Source organism: Malaclemys terrapin, chromosome 6, assembly GCF_027887155.1.
Source record: "Malaclemys terrapin pileata isolate rMalTer1 chromosome 6, rMalTer1.hap1, whole genome shotgun sequence".
Taxonomy (NCBI): Eukaryota; Metazoa; Chordata; order Testudines; family Emydidae; genus Malaclemys; species Malaclemys terrapin.
In genome coordinates, this window is record NC_071510.1 from 51,528,121 (window position 1) to 51,544,204 (window position 16,084).

General features: G+C 38.7%; 1 protein-coding gene across 1 annotated transcript in view; it reads right to left on the reverse strand.

The window, feature by feature from the left end:
* AUH (AU RNA binding methylglutaconyl-CoA hydratase) overlaps nucleotides 1-16,084 on the reverse strand; it is a 198,511-nt gene that overhangs the window by 161,268 nt on the left and 21,159 nt on the right. The window lies entirely within an intron of this gene.

Below are 16,084 nucleotides of genomic sequence, written 5' to 3' on the forward strand. Positions count from 1 at the left end.
CAGCAGTTCTACATATTTCTATCAGAGGGATCTTGCTGAAATATGCTGTTGAATAGGCCAGTGCCCTGGTAGAATGAGCTGAAATGTTTGATGGAAGGTTTAACTTATTACTCTCATAGGCTGTACTTATATAGCTCACAATCCACTTAGCCTTTGGGACTACACAGATGTACACTTAGCTCTGCCACTAAATGCTACAAACAATCAAAGTTTTTTTTAAAAGGTCTCATTCTGTTCAAGTAATATAAAAGTTATTTTAACATCTGAGGTAAGAAGTTTAGATTATGCTGGAAAACTATGGGATCAAGGGAAGAAAACTGGTAGGTGCATATACTGGTTAATATAAAAATCCTAAACCATCTTCGGTGGAACTTAGGTTGTGACTCCATCAGCATGAAAAACAGTGCATGGAGGGTTAGACAGGAGAGCTTGGATTTTACTAACTCTATGGGTAAAAGTAACAGCTGCTAAAAACGCAGCCTTCATTCATAAATGGTGAATAGTGCAGTATGATAAACAGTTCAAAGGGTAGTTCCATCACACCCCAAAGCACTAAATTCAAGTCTCATGAAGGAGAATTTTGCTAAGTGGAGGAAACATGAAATTTGATTTTTTTTTTTTTTAAATCTGATGACCATTTGATAGCAGGTTTCTCAGTTTTTCCCTATTGGTGGGTAATAATCCAAAATTGCCACCAAATGAATTTTAATAGAGCTTAAATTCAACCCAAGTGTTTTAAAAATAAAAGGTAATCTAAAATAAGTGGAATGGAAGAGGAGGTAGGAACACATCCTTTTGTTTTCACCCAAATTAAAAATCCCTTCCATTTTGTCATGCATGTTTTCCTAATGGAGAGTTTTCTACTCTAACAGTACAGAATGTACTTCTAGCAAGCATTCCTTATCACTGGTGTTAGCCAAAAGTCTTCCATGCTGTCAAATTCAGAGACACGGGGTCTGGATGAAGCACTAGATCCAAGTTTCAAGAACTGATGTCCTTTTGAGGAAGGATTATTAGATGATTCCTTGAAAGCTTAAGAAGATCTAAAAACCAGAACTGACAAGGCCATGCTGGAGCTATGTGGACGACTTGAGCTCTGCCTTGCCTCACTTTCCTTAATACTCTTGGGTTTAGAGGAAACAGGAGAAAAAAAAGCATATATCTGACACATACCCAAGGAATCAGAAAGGCATATTCCAGAAAACCTATATTCATCTCTGCTCAAGAGCAGAAAATGGAATACTTTCTGTTGATCTTGATTGTGAACAGGTCTATATGTAGAAATCCCCACTCTCGGAACATCTAATGAAGAATCACATCTTTCAGTGACCATTCATGGGATGAAAAATTCTTTTTGCTTAACTGATCTGCTGGAACACTGATCTCTCCTGGTAAGTGCAGTGCTATGATGTTGGCATGATTCAGGATGCCCCATTCCCATATTATGGCTTCTTGGCAAAGAGGGCCTGATCTTGCTCTCCCTTGTCTGTTTATATAATACATCGCTGTGGAACTGTCCGTCAACACCTGAACATACAGTGCTTTTATTATTGGAAGAAAGATTTGCAGTCTTAGTGAACTGCTCTTATCTCCAAGACATTTTTGTGATCCAATGAATCTTTTGTTGATCATACATTCAGATTTGATTTTGTGAGCTCTCTTAAGACCTCTGTGGCTCAAAGATCTTCCTCATCTCCAGAGCACTTGAGGCATGACTGAAGACCCCTCTTCCTTCAAAGTCTCTGTATTGGAAGCTGATCTCAGACCTTCCACAAGAAACAGCTTGAGTCTTGATTCTCTAGCCTTCTTTGTGCATTCCTTAAAAGCCTGACAAACTGCATACTTCAGTTATATGACTAAATTACATAACTCAGATGTTATTTCAAATAGCTAACAAACAGAACTGTGGGAAAGAACTAATATTGTTTTAAATTCCTAGCTACCAGGGAACTGGGTAAAAGGATACATTCTCACAGATATAGCTAAGTATTTGATCAATGGGGACAAAGAAAAATATTATCTTCCTAAAGACATAGGGAAAAGATATTACAGAAATGCCTATGAAGAGGAATTGTAATCAATTAGATCTTTTGGATCAACTTCTTTTACAGATACCATTCTAAAGGAAAATCCCATCAGACAATTCTAGGATTTATTCTCTGACTTGGCTTTAATCCGAAACATCAAAAGTGACATAAATTGTAAATCAGAAAGACAACATATTGTCAACTTGTGGGCATGTGTGTCCAAATAAACGGTGAAGTTTACATGAAAATAGCTTGTCCTCAGAGATGAGTTATGGCACTGTGCCAACAGTACACTGCTGGCAAAACAAGCACCTAGACCAGTACTTGATGTTCAATGGATTTGTTTCACTTTTCTTCTTCATCATAACAAGTTCTGGTCTACACCAGAAAATTAGGCCAGTTTAACTATGTTGGTCAGGGATGTGAAAAATCCACACTGCTGAGCAGCATTGTTAAGCTGACATAAAACGCTGGGAAGGTAGAATACCTATCCCAACAGGAAAACCCCTGCACTGACAGGATTTAAAGTGTAGACATACCACAAGCGACCTCCTATTCCTTAGTGATTTTGACTTTTTTCATTCCTTAAAAATGAGTTATGAACTCAAGGTTTCTGTTAACACGCAAACACGAGCACACAGTCTCAAGAATATCTCAGCGCTTTTCTTCTTTTTTAAACTGACAAAGAGTTTCCAGCAGATTTCAGTTTTGTCTCACTCCCCAACTTCAAGTTCAAGCCAGGGTTCTAAATCCCCATTATAGTTTACTTTGTCCTATTTGTTTACATTTAATTTGATGATAGAGATTATCAGTGCTCCTTGAGAGACTAGTATGAATTTTATTTGCAATACAAATTTTAGTGCATGTATAAATATAATGCTATCAGACAAATTAAATGGAAAACAGACCATTAGGGTGAAGAAATCATTAACATACTAAAAGATGCTTCCAAAAGCAAAATATTTTCTCATACATTAAGGGGACGAGATATTTTGAAAGGTATTTGTAAGTATTCTGTATTCCTTAATTGGTTGTGTGTATGTAAGGTTTCTAAATTCAATTTACAGACTAATACTTACACAGATTCAGAGTGCTTTGAAATGAGTAAAAATAATTTTATATGCATTCACAAAAATTAGAGGAAGTATTATGTATCCGGAGGCATAGACTAAGGGAACTTAAATGCACATTTATGGTATACGTATTTAAGTCTGAGCTGAAGAATGAGTTAATATTCAACATGTTAATAAAGACTTAAAACCTGGACTCATTAAGCCCAAAAGCGCTATAAACAGAAGATCACTGGTTAAACAGCGAGATCTTGACCCTGGGCCTAGTTTGTTGGGTCATGTCACAAATTTCCAGACAGAGATACTGAAACACAAAGAAGGTATGGCTGTTGGGGGGTGGAGGGGGGTGGAGGGGGGAGACTTTGTTATGTGAGGTTTTCATTTGCCTAAGCAAGGGTCAGGCCTAACCAGCAATGCTTATCACAGTGTTTTACCCTAAGTATCTGTTTAGCATAACTTGTTAATTACTTTCTCTTTATTTTCTCTAGTAAATGTGGTTTTTATTTAAGACAATAATCATTAAGTCCAATTAAGGCTAAGCATTCGAGTACTACTCAGAAAAGGACTCTAAATTATTACTTCAAAAAAGGGAAGATATCTCAACGTGGATATATTAAGACAGTCAGACTCTTGGCCTTGCTCAACCACAACCTGACCCAAATCCCATTGATATTGCTCACAATAGATGTGGTTCTGTTGCACTGGGTCACAGGGATAATTTGGACACCTGCATATGGCATGGGCATCCCCTCTGTGTCATAAAGATAAGCTCCTGCACAGTCAAACAGCAAGAAACAAACAAGAGTTTGGAAGGGATATAAACAGAGCCTAAGTCACCTATTACTGGAGATTCGGAGGAATCTTTCTCTGGAGACGGGTTCTCTCATAACTACCAACTGTAGGGTTTCTTGCACATTACTCTGGAGCATCTGGTCCTGACCACTGCTCATGACAAGATACTGGGACATATGAATCACCAGTACGATCCAATAATGCAAATCCTGCCATCTCCAGCTAACAACCCAGCTTTTTGGGTAGTGCACTGAAGTGGGTTTTGATGATTATACTCCATGTCACTCCGTGGTATCTGTGGGTAAATGTTGACATTTAATGGAACACAGAATATATTGCAAGTACTGTATGTTAAAGGGATAAAAAGAGTTGAGCCAGTTCCCACAGTATTTGTATTTTAAAGTTATTTGCACAATGAGCTGTATTAAGGAAGTATTTCTTTAAAGAACTGCAATGACTGGATTAAAAACTCAGCTTCCTCTATATCATTTTTAACTTTCAAATTCACTCCTCACTGAGAAAAAACTCTTACAAAATTACTGTAATATTAGGAATAATATTGTTTCATTTGATGAAAACAGGAATGACATTTTCTATCCTTATCATTTCTTTGATACAGTAATCTTGTTTAGATTATACATTTTAAATGATTATTTTCCCTACTAATTGGACAGTTAAGTTTTCCTACTATGAAAAAATATGATTTTTGTTTATCCTATAATCTGGATGTCAAAATTCTCAAGAAAATCTAACCCTGACTGTTTCAATACCTTAAGTTTAGACCTAAAGAAAGACATGACACAATATATTAACCGTATATAATTATTTTAGCACTATCTTACTGAATAACCCGCATTAATGTAACACTGCCTCTCAATTATAGCACTTGCACTATTTTTGCTGTTCCACATAGTGACAGAACTGCAGACATCATTTTCTGATTTTAATTAGAGTCAACATTCCTGAAGTTTACCAATGATGAGGTTCTTTCCCTTCCCCTTTTAACATTAAAATCTGTGTAAGACTGTAAGGTGGTATTCAGAATGTATTCTTAGTAACTAGTACTGAAACCCTGCAATTCAGAGAAATGAGTGCATTTAAAATTCTGTGTAACTCACTGGGTTTGTTCCTCTTTGATTTCTAGTAAATCATGTAATTACTACAAACGGACCTTTCACTGAAATGATGCAGATGATTGCTTGAAGTGTTTTGCATATACTGTACATTTAGCTACTACAAAAGTGAGTCTAAAAACAATATACTGTTACTAGGAATTAATACCTCTTGGTATACCTATTTTGGATTAGTAATGACTAAAAAAAAAAAAAAATTTACAAACAGCATGCTTAGCTTGTTTTTAAAAATCAGATTATGAGCTGCAATCACAGAGGAAGAAGTTATGTGGTACGAAAAGGAAAGTCAAAATCTCTCCTAGCAAAATCCTAAAATCTTTATTCAGTCACAAATCCCAAAGAAGCTTTGATTGAATTAAGTCTGCATAATTTGGTCCTGAAACATTTAGTCTTCTAAAAAGTACTAATGACAAGATGTTGAAGGGATGAGTTAAAACCACCATTTTGTTTCTTTTTACATTTAAAAAAAAAAAAAAAGTTAATTCCATCACTGATATTTGCAACTTAAAACACTACAGTGCAAACATTCACACTGAGTGTGTTCCAATTTACCCAAAAAACAAGTAGGCTAGAACGAATAGGTGTGTTGAAAGTGATGCCCCCTCCAATACTGACCCCCTGCCTTAGAGAGAACATCACTGGGTTCCTGCTTACCCCATTTATTTATTACTATTATAATTTGACATTGATATTGTGGTAGCGTATAGAAGCCTCAAGCAGGTCCAGGCCCAATGTGCTAGGCACCGTTCAAAGACATACCAAATGACAGCCTCTGTACCAAAAACCTGACCATCTAAAGAAGACAAGACATAAGAGATAGATGAAACAAACAAGTGGTCATGAGAAGGACAGAGGCAGCAGTAATAAGAAGATGCTTTAGCACAGACTGTGTGCTTATTTCTTAGCCAATCAGTAAACGCAACTCATCACTTGATTATTCATATCAGATAGCTGTTTTCTGTATACATTATGGCAGAGAGAAGAACAGGAGTACTTGTGGCACCTTAGAGACTAACAAATTTATTAGAGCATAAGCTTTCGTGGACTACAGCCCACTTCTTCGGATGCATATAGAATGGAACATATAATGCATCCGAAGAAGTGGGCTGTAGTCCACGAAAGCTTATGCTCTAATAAATTTGTTAGTCTCTAAGGTGCCACAAGTACTCCTGTTCTTCTTTTTGCGGATACAGACTAACACGGCTGTTACTCTGAAACTTGTCATTATGGCAGAGGTGAGCTTTGAGGAGAGGCTTGAGAAATACCGTGAAGTATTAGCTTTAGAGATTTTGACTGGAAATTTTTCAAATGTATAATGGATGACGTGAGAAAGCACACAGACATTTGTTTGTGACACGGGATAGATAAAGGCAAGACTTCAGGAAAAAGATCAGCTTTGGTCGTGTTAAGTTTCAGTGGACAGCAAGACAATCATAAGAAGATGCCAGATATGCATGAGATCTCATTCTAGACCTAAATGTACTTTCATCCCACAAAAACCTTCTCGTACTTCAACATTTATGTAAACTACTGACAGCAGAAATGAGAAATCCTGAAACCAAAGTTACAGAAAACTACATTCTGTACAAGTTAATCATGCAAATAATCTCCTTGAAAGCAATGGGACTACACACTGATCTGTATTTATGGAGGTAGTTATTAAAATATATACCCTGGGGCAGAGCCTCAGTGGGTATAAGTCCGCATAGCTCCACTGAAGACAAAACAACTAATATAAAACTGTTAAAAAATGCTACATTTTCACAGCATATGCTTTTGTGTGTGTGCACACACATGAGGAGAGGAATACATGTGACAATCACTTGAAGAATCTACACTAGTTTATACCTAATCCAATGCCACTGACTTTCCTGGGTGAGTTAGATAATACAGCGAAAGTGTACTTTTCCTAATTATTTACCAAAAAGCAAACAGAGCACACTAATTATGGTCCACTTACTAGTAACACAGAAGGTCGGACTAGGCAATCACAATGGTCCCCCTACCAGCTTTATAATCTATTAAAAGTATATTACAATTCTGTGGTACAGACTATACTCCTAGGCATCCTCGTAGAGCAAGCGGAACTCTGAGAGGCTACATGTCCTACACAATCCAACCTGTCATGGAGGGGCCAATAGGAAAGGTACCCATTTATTACACACAAGCTGATCAACTCCCAAACACTTAGGTACAAGCAGAAAAATGCTCTTACAGCTGCTTAGGACCTGCAGAAAGGGTCCCCATAATAAGAGAAACATTTTCAATATCTATTCAGAATATACAATATATTGTAACACTTTTATTGTTGACAAAACAGGTGGATTTCTTAGACAGCCCCCAATCAGGCTGAAGATGAGGATATGGGATGGAGACAACAATTTGCTTATCTATAGCTAAAGAATTAACAATTGCTCTAATAGTGGTACGTTCATTGATAACTATACAGCCTGTTGACTGTGCAGTGTTGATGACTTGACATAGCAGGGTGAAATTAAATTACATCAAGCATGCTTTGCTCATTTCATCATAGAGATCCAATGGGGACAGTTTCCATAAGTAAGATCTCCTGGGACAGAGAAGAGTCAGGGTTCAGTCCTGTCTCTAAGTTTCCAACTTCTACAGGAGACTAAAGAATGCTGTGGATTTTAGTCCAAAACTACGACGCCCTGCTCTACATCTTTCTCATCAGAGCAGACAAACATCCAATTACCTAAGTTCATGAAAAAAAAATAAGTATCAGGATGAAAACAAATTAGAAAGATTAACCCGAGTAAGGCAACAGTGGTGAAAAGAGAAACTCTGCATATCAGCCACAGAGGGTATCTGCTCCTGGTAGTCAAGTTTGATACAACCTTTGGAGTCATACTAGATACAGTGCTACTCCAACACATCTATGTAGCAGCAAGAGTAATAATAATAAAAAATACCCACCATGCATATTTCTCCTTCCAATCATCAGAAGTGGGAGTTGTGCCCTTTCCTTTCACACATGGTCCAGCCTATGGTGATACTAGTTAATTACATCATAGAAATAAGGGTCAGATACGTATCTAGATATATCCAAGCAATCATGCCCTGCAGGGCTGACTGCTATAATGCCCTCTTTGGAGAACTACTCTGTTACTCCTGGAAGTACAGGTTGGGTTCAGCACATATTAGCTCACCTATTCTGCAAAAAAAATTTAACAAGTTGCACATCTTATCAGTGATTTCATATAACACTGGCTCCTTTTACAATTATGGATTAATTTCCAGATATTGGTTCTAATCTTTACAGCCTACAACAGCTTAGTGCCTAGTTATTGCATAGACACAGTAGAGGTTCTGCCATTGTGGCCCCTGAGGCACTAACCAACTTGGAAAAAGGAGAAAATAAATTGAAAGTAAAATAAACATATGTTGATCCCAATCTATACTATTATAGCTGTTCATCTGAAGGAGCTATTCCATCAAGTAAGGATACCAGTGGGACAGCTGTTCCAGTGCATCACATTTTATAGTACATGTGCATATATTCCTGTAAGAGGCTTCAAATAGAAGAAGGATTTCATTGGAGAAGAGTTCTCAAAAGTGCCCTTAAAATAGTGAACACAAGTCAAGCCAAATCAAGTTAGTGCCCACAATAAAAATGTCCTCAAGCCACCACTGCATAGAACACTGTCTTTCAACTTATCACAACAGATGCAAACAATAGGGAGATGGTCTCTCACAGAGCCCAGGAGAAAAGTCTCAAAGGTCAGGGACATGACATTCACTGGAGAGTTCCCTTGCCTGTATGATTATCTACCACTAGAGAGGAGCTTATGCCCAAGTCTTTCAGCCTTTATGGCAGAATGCAAGACTCGTAATCGCACAAGCTTTTGTGCAACAGTAGTGACTGCACAATAAAAAAAAGTTAAGACCATGGTCCTCAGCCAGACACATGCCTTCTTTATTTTGTGCCTGATGCTAGGGTAGTGGAAGCCTTAAAAATGCAATTATAATAAAGGTGGAACTCCTATAATATAGAAAATATAGAGAGGATATTGAAAATATATTTTATATGCTACCACCAGTGTAACTTGTGGATCATACGATACAAAAAGATGCAACAGTCACTCTCTCTCTAGAAATAATTTTCTTTCTTCCTCCTCAGCAGATTTTTTTCAATGATCAGGTGCCAGTGTTTGACTTCCAGAGATGTGAGTTACACATCTTTGGATGCTATTTGGGGGAAAACTAGCTTTAAAGTCCAAATTTACAATTTTGTAAAAATAAGTTTTTTATAAAACTTAAGGCCAAGAGAAATGTTTCCACAACTTTAAGTGTTAGAGGGTAAAAACGGATTGTACACAAACATTCCCCTGAAATGTTTGAAACAGAAGCTCTAGGAAAATGAAAGTGTAACTAGCTAAAGCCAAGTGTGAAAATTTATTTCATACAGACAATAAAGACTATAAATACGTAAACTGTTCAAAAAAAGAACTAGACAAGTTCATGGAGGATAGGTCCATCAATGGCTATTGGCCAGGATGGGCAGGGATGGTGCCCCTAGCCTGTTTGCCAGAAGCTGGGAATGGGCCACAGGGCATAGATCTCTTGATTACTTGTTCTGTTCATTCCCTCTGGGGCACCTGGTATAGGCCACTGTCGGAAGACAGGATACTGGGTAGATGGACCTTTGATCTGACCTTGTATGGCTGTTCTTATGTATTTTTAAAATTTGTATATGGTAAGGAGTTTTTAATAGAAGACATAAAGGAATTTGTCAACTCCAACATACATTGTAAACAAGCAATGTCCTTTCAAAAAGATGCACCTTATATTGTGTTCTTAAGGAAGTGAAATTCAGGCTCAGCCTTATCTCACACAAAAATGAATCCTATAGTCATGAGCCCTCCACTAAAAATACTTTGTTCTGAGCATCAACATCTCAAATCTTGGCTCTGTCTCTAAAAACATCGACAGCACAGCAGCCACGGAAAAGAGCAGAGAGAGTCACTGATACAGGTAGGCCCTAATTCACTGAAACCTTTGCAAAGTATGATTCATTCATATCAGTTCACTGTGTTTAGGAGGTGAAACACTGCACACCCTGCTAGCAACAGCTTTCAAGTGCCTATAGGGTCACCATGACATAATACATGTTGACAGATACATGGACGACAGATACATGGACCAACTCAGTGACTCATATATCCAGACACACTTCTGATACATTAATCATATATAAACCTGATAAAAATAAATGATAGTTCGATATCAAAGTAAATTATAGCATCATGTGTATATAGGATTATAATCAGTAGTATAAACACATGATTTTGATGTACTGAAAATACATTTTCAAAGGTTAGCTAATGTATAGTAAAACTATATGTGTTTCTGCCATATAGGCCTGTAACGTGAAAGGGGAGCAAAGCTTTGGGAAGTCTAATGCGGTGACGTCAGTGTTCAAAGCGTGAATGTCCACGTGTAAGTTGCTTGCATCACCACAGGTAGATGAGTGAGATACTTTCTCCTACTGCACACGGTTTTTTTTCAGCCAGCCATGGAACCATTTTTTGCTCCGTTCAGCTCTCCTATCCTCTCTGTGAATGAAGTAGATTTAACATGCTCAAATTACTACTTTAATACTTACATCTGTTTTCAGAACATCTTGTATGCAGCAACTTACACCACTGTTTAAGGGCTTGCCTATATGGGAAAGGCTTTCTGGTATACCTTTAGCTTTTACAGCATAAGCTGCCTTATGACCACATGCACAAAAATTCTTTTTTCTATTTCTCTGGTGTTTTATCCCACTTTAATCAGTATGCTTTGGAAGTGACATGACTCTTATTTTGGAATGAATTATACCACTATAAGGTTTGTGTGAATGCTTCCAGTTTCTGAATTCAGTATGCTGCTTCAGGCCGTCCTCCCACTGCTATTGTATGCTGCATTGCTTCACATCTGGATGAAGCTGTCTTGTTAACTGTCTGCCCTCCACTGCTCCAGGTCATCTTGACCAGATGTCATTTCCCTGTCTAAATCCTGGCAGCTCAAGGCAAGTTCACATATCCCAAGCACTATAAAATTTTGCCCAGGACATATATCACTTACCACTGATAATATTTTGAAGATAATTTGCACGATGTTAATTTCAAATATTCCAAAAGGCTGTAGTAACAGTCCAACTGCTCAGGATCACATGTAACTGTGCTACTTTCAAGTTTGCTAACATAGCTGTATGCATTCATTCTTATGAAGCTGAAATTTCACAGCCATATTTTCATAACTGAGTGCCTAAAGTTAAGCTCCTAAACCTATATTTTGGGAAACTAAAAATAAATGGCTTTATTTTCAGAAGTGATGAGCACCACAAAGTCCACTGAAGTTTATGGAAGGTTAGAGGTGCTCAAGAGCATTGGAAACACAAAACAAAACAGAAAGTCCACTTTTTTCAATGTTGATAAATGCAAAGTAATGCACATTGGAAAACATAATCCCAACTATACATATAAAATGATGGTGTCTAAATGAGCTGTTATCACTCACTTGGATCTTGGAGTCATTGTGGATAGTTCTCTGAAAACATCCACTCAATGTTCAGCGGCAGTCAAAAAAGCGAATGGAACGTTGGGAATCATTAAGTACAGAATAGATAAGACAGAAAATATCATATCGCCTTTATATAAATCCATGGTATGCCCACATCTTGAATACTGTGTGCAGATGTGGTCGCCCCATCTCAAAAAAAGATATATTGGAATTGGAAAAGGTTCAGAAAAGGGCAACAAAAATGATTAGGGGTGTGGAACGGCTGCCATATGAGGAGAGATTAATAAGAATGGGACTTTTCAGCCTGGAAAAGAGATGACTAACGGGGGATACGATAGAGGTCTATAAAATCATGACTGGTATGGAGAAAGTAAATAAGGAAGTGTTATTCACTCCTACTCATAACACAAGAGCTAAGGGTCATCAAATGAAATTAATAGGCAGCAGGTTTGAAACAAACAAAAAGTAGTATTTTTTTCACACAATGCACAGTCAACCTGTGGAACTCCTTGCCAGAGGATGTTTTGAAGGCAAAAACTATAAAAGGATTCAAAAAAAGAACTAGAAAAATTCATGGAGGATAGATCGATCAATGCCTATTAGCCAGGATGGGCAGAGATGGTGTCCCTAGCCTCTGTTTGCCAGAAGCTAGGAATGAGTGACAGGGGATGGATCACTTGATGATTACCTGTTCTGTTCATTCTTTCTGGGGCACCTGGCATTGGTCAATGTCAGCAGACAGGATACTTTGGTCTGACCCAGTTTAGCTGTTCTTACGTTTTTAGGTGCCTAACATGAATTTAAGAACATAACTTAAAAAAAAATAAAAAATAAAATCTATACATAAACAGGCCATATAAACAAACAAATAATAGATGGTGTGTAAGAAGGGTGGAAAGTTCTTGTTTACAGAAGATAATGTCTAATTAGCTACAAAAAGAAGATTGTTGAGTTTGGGGGGGTTGTTTTTTGTTTTACTCATAAAATTATTTATAGTACTATGGAATGATAACGTGAAAAATATTAAAATGTGAAAACACACTTTCTTAGTATTTTATCAGTAATTCAAACTTTTAAAAACTATCATGGTGTTATTCAATAGCCAAAGGATATAAAGTATATGTCTTTTCAAAAATTCTGTTCTCAGAAGATCCAGTGCAACTCACAGAAGCCAATGAAAATTCACTAGTGTTAACATATGTTACCAGGTGGGTTCATGGTTCAGCATGAAGTGAGAAAGGATTAGCAAAGTGGTGTCTCTGAGCTAATTGCATTCAATCTTAAATATAGGACTCCTACTATTCCAAAGCTAGACCTGAAAAAGTATGTCCATTATATGTACAAAATGGAAATATGAATCTACTATAAACCAATACTAATCCTACCCATTGCACTGCAGAGTTTACCCTTGAGCTAAGAGTTCCATCATGCATCAGTACAGGAGTCACCAAGCCAGACTGTTCTTGGTAAGTTAAATGTCCATACAGATGTACACTGTTCTAGATTAGCTCACGTTTTTTATGGTCACCAGGACAACCATAGAACCATTCCAGGTGGTTTCTGGCTCAACTCAGCAACAGCCTGGATCTCACTTCTGAGCTAAAAAGAAGGGGAGAGAAGGGTCATTCTTTTGTGATGGATCAACCATTGTCTTCTCCAGTCTGAGGGTCAGGGCACATGTTTCTCACAAGGGAAGTGATGAATAATGAGTCTATTTAAATGGTCTGCACTCAAAGACTAAGACAGACAGTGTAATTTTAAGTCTGTTGAGGGAAAATATTGTCAAGCCAAGAGATCACTCAATAGGTCATCTGGTAGAACTCCATAATTTATCTTTATCCTTGATTAAAAATAGTCTGACCCCTAAACTCCCTATTCACCAGCACCATGAACTATGGTATACAACTCGCCTGAGACAGATGAAGCAAGAAAGAAAACAGCACAAGATACCCCCACTGTCACTCTACCCAATCCAACTGATTAACAAAAGCGTCTTTTTGAAGCTTTATGCCAGGATTATAAAAGGAATGAAAACAGATTTTTTTTTACTTCTGCAACAGCCTATGGGAAGCTCTAAATGAGTTCAATGTAATGGGCAATGTCATTCATCCAGCTGTCTTCAAAACAGTTAGTGTGGAGTTTCTCTCACCATGAGGAAATTTCATGATATTTTACAGCGGCTCCTTAGAGCTCAATAACTGCAAGATACTAATACTTCTTCCCAGTGGATCTTAGAACATCTTGTATACTAGCTCTTGTGAGACGTTGAAAAACTTTATATACCCGATTCAGAGGGGTAGCCGTGTTAGTCTGAATCTGTAAAAAGCAACAGAGGGTCCTGTGGCACCTTTGAGACTAACAGAAGTACTGGGAGCATAAGCTTTCGTGGGTAAGAACCTCACGTCTTGCATCTGAAGAAGTGAGGTTCTTACCCACGAAAGCTTATGCTCCCAGTACTTCTGTTAGTCTCAAAGGTGCCACAGGACCCTCTGTTGCTATATACCCGATGCAATTTTCAATTTCATAATTCTTTACAGGCCACAAGCTGATCTGTTACATTGGTGAAAATCCACAACAATTCCATTAAATTTGCCTCATTTACTACATGACATGAAGAGCTGAAAAATATAAAAATGTTTCTTAAGATTACATTCCCATGTAAACAGCTTCTATTTCCCACAAGGATATTATGTAATCACACATGAAAAAGCAGATAGACTAAGAGAATCTCTCTTTAAGATGTGGCTCAGGTTATGAAAAAAGTTTAGAAGCCCTAGCGTAGTGTGAGCAGTCCAGAATACAGTTGGAACAATTCCATCTGCCTCCTGAGTAAGCAAAGTCTCTTCTGTTGTATCAAAGTTGAAAAAAATAAAATAAAAGCAATGTTTGCTCTTGATGGTAGGAACCTTGTATTCTAAACACTGCCTCATCCAACGATTCCCTATACAATTTACCTCTTGTGTATTTTATGTAGCTAGCAAATAATTTACGCAGTTACTGCAATGGCAGGCACTGATCTGGCTAAAGACAGGGTTTCTATTGACTTGCTTCAGGGAACTAGCTGCTGGCCAACAGATAATTATGAAACTTACTATTAGTGATACCTTGTCAGGAGGTTGTCAAAGTAAACATGAGCAAGATATACACACTGTTATACATCATTTGGTAATGGGGGCTCATTTTAATGCAGCAAAATGTAAAGCCACACATACACCTAGGAACAAAGAACGCAGGTTACACTTATTAGTGGAGGTCAGAATCTTGGGGTATGTCTACACTATGGGATTAATCCGAATTTATAAAATTCAAATTTGGGAAACAGATTGTATAAAGTCAAATGTATGCGGCCACACTAAGCACATTAATTCGGCGGTGTGCGTCCATGTTCCGGGGCTAGCGTTGATTTCTTGAGCGTTGCACTGTGGGTAGCTATCCCATAGCTATCCCATAGTTCCCGCAGTCTCCCCCGCCCATTGGAATCCTGGGTTGAGATCCGAGTGCCTGATGGGACAAAAAACATTGTCGCAGGTGGTTCTGGGTACAGCCTCACCCCTCCCTCCGTCCCTGCATGAAAGCAACGGACGGCGAACAACCATTTCGCGCCTTTTTTCCTGGGTGAACACTGCAGACTCCATACCACGGCAAGCATGGAGCCCGCTCAGCTCAAGACAGCAGTCATGAACATTGTAAACACCTCGCGCGTTCTCGTGGAGTTTAAGCTCAGCCGGGACCAGAAAAACGAGGCGAGGAGGAAGTGGCGGCGGCAGCGCAGCAACAAGCGTGATGAGGACATGGACACAGACACAGAATTCTGTCAAACCGCGGGCCCCGGTGCTTTGGAGATCATGTTGTTAATGGGGCAGGTTCTATCCATGGAACGCCGATTCTGGGCAAGGGAAACGAGCACAGACTGGTGGGACCGCATAGTGTTGCAGGTGTGGGATGATTCCCAGTGGCTGCGGAACTTTCGTATGCGTAAGGGCACTTTCATGGAACTTTGTGACTTGCTGTCCCCTGCCCTGAAGCGCCAGAATACCAAGATGAGAGCAGCCCTCACAGTTGAGAAGCGAGTGGCGATAGCCCTGTGGAAGCTTGCAACGCCAGACAGCTACCGGTCAGTCGGGAATCAATTTGGAGTGGGCAAATCTACTGTGGGGGCTGCTGTGATGCAAGTAGCCAAAGCAATCACTCAGGTGCTGCTACGAAAGGTAGCGACTCTGGGAAATGTGCAGGCCATAGTGGATGGCTTTGCTGCAATGGGATTCCCTAACTGTGGTGGGGAGACAGATGGAACCCATATCCCTATCTTGGCACCGGAGCACCAGGGTACCCAGTACATAAACCGCAAGGGGTACTTTTCAATGGTGCTGCAAGCACTTGTGGATCACAAGGGACGTTTCACCAACATCCCTGGGCTGGCCGGGAAAGATTCATGACGCTCGCGTCTTCAGGAACACTAATCTGTTTAAAGGGCTGCAGCAAGGGACTTACTTTCCGGACCAGAAAATAACTGTTGGGGATGTTGAAATGCCAATAG